The sequence below is a fragment of the Rhinoraja longicauda genome, chromosome 44 (genome assembly GCF_053455715.1).
Source record: "Rhinoraja longicauda isolate Sanriku21f chromosome 44, sRhiLon1.1, whole genome shotgun sequence".
In the NCBI taxonomy this organism is placed as follows: domain Eukaryota; kingdom Metazoa; phylum Chordata; class Chondrichthyes; order Rajiformes; family Arhynchobatidae; genus Rhinoraja; species Rhinoraja longicauda.
The window spans coordinates 7,596,097-7,597,994 of record NC_135996.1 but is presented as its reverse complement, the minus strand read 5'-3'; positions in this window follow the sequence as shown (position 1 = coordinate 7,597,994).

Genomic DNA, 1,898 nt, shown 5'->3' with positions numbered 1-1,898 from the left:
GATCATCCAACTCAGTATCCCGTACCTGCCTTCTCTCCATACCCCCTGATCCCTTTAGCCACAAGGGCCACATCTAACTCCCTCTTAAATATAGCCAATGAACTGGCCTCAACTACCTTCTGTGGCAGAGAATTCCACAGATTCACCACTCTCTGTGTGAAGAAATGTTTTCTCATCTCGGTCCTAAAAGACTTCCCCCTTATCCTTAAGCTGTGACCCCTGGTTCTGGACTCCCCCAACATCGGGAACAATCTTTCCGCATCTAGCCTCTCCAACCCCTTAAGAATTTTATATGTTTCTATAAGATGCCCCCTCAGTCTTCTAAATTCCAGCGAGTACAAGCCGAGTCTATCCAGTCTTTCCTCATATGCAAGTCCCGCCATCCCAGGGATCAATCTGGTGAACCTTCTCTGTACTCCCTCTAAGGCAAGAACGTCTTTCCTCAGATTAGGAGACCAAAACTGTACACAATACTCCAGGTGCGGTCTCACCAAGGCCCTGTACAACTGCAGCAGAACCTCCCTGCTCCTAAACTCAAATCCTCTTGCTATGAATGCCAACATACCATTCACTTTCTTCACTGCCTGCTGCACCTGCATGCTTGCTTTCAATGACTGGTGCACCATGACACCCAGGTCACGTTGCATCTCCCCTTCTCCCAATCGGTCACCATTCAGGTAATACTCTGCTTTCCTGTTCTTGCCGCCAAAGTGGATAACCTCACATTTATCCACATTATATTGCATCTGCCATGCATTTGCCCACTCTCCTAATCTATCCAAGTCACTCTGCAACCTCCTAGCATCCTCCTCGCAGCTAACACTGCCACCCAGCTTCGTGTCATCCGCAAACTTAGAGATGTTGCATTCAATTCCCTCGTCCAAATCATTAATATACACTGTAAATAACTGGGGTCCCAGCACTGAGCCTTGCGGTACCCCACTAGTCACTGCCTGCCATTCCGAAAAGGACCCGTTTATTCCTACACTTTGCTTCCTGTCCGCCAACCAATTTTCTATCCACCTCAACACTGAACCCTCAATACCGTGTGCTTTAAGTTTGTACCCCAATCTCCTATGTGGGACCTTGTCGAAGGCCTTCTGAAAGTCCAGATATAACACATCGACTGGTTCTCCCTTATCCACTCTACTAGTTACATCCTCGAAAAATTCTATAAGATTCGTCAGACATGATTTGCCTTTGGTAAATCCATGCTGACTTTGTCTGATGATTTCACCACTTTCCAAATGTGCTGCTATCACATCTTTAATAACTGACTCTAGCATTTTCCCCACTACCGCTACTATCTTCTTGTGTTTCAGTCTAGAAACATATAAACATAGACAATAGGTGCAGGAGGAGGCCATTCGGCCCTTCGAGCCAGCACCGCCATTCATTGTGATCATGGCTGATCGTCCACAATCAGTACCCCGTTCCTGCCTTCTCCCCATATCCCTTGATTCCACTAGTCCCTAAAGTATCCAACTCTCTCTTAAATCCATCCAGAGAATTGGCCTCCACTGCCTTCTGAGGCAGAGAATTCCACAGATTCACAACTCTCTGACTGAAAAGGTTTTTCCTCATCTCCGTTCTAAATGGCCTACCCCTTATTCTTAAACTGTGGCCCCTGGTTCTGGACTCCCCCGACATTGGGAACATGTTTCCTGCCTCTAACGTGTCCAACCCCTTAATAATCTTATACGTTTCGATAACATCCCCTCTCATCCTTCTAAATTCCAGTGTATACAAGCCTAGTCGCTCCAGTCTTTCAACATATGACAGTCCCGCCATTCCGGGAATTAACCTAGTAAACCTACGCTGCACGCCCTCAATAGCAAGAATATCCTTCCTCAAATTTGGAGACCAAAACTGCACACAGTACTCCAGGTGCGGTCTCA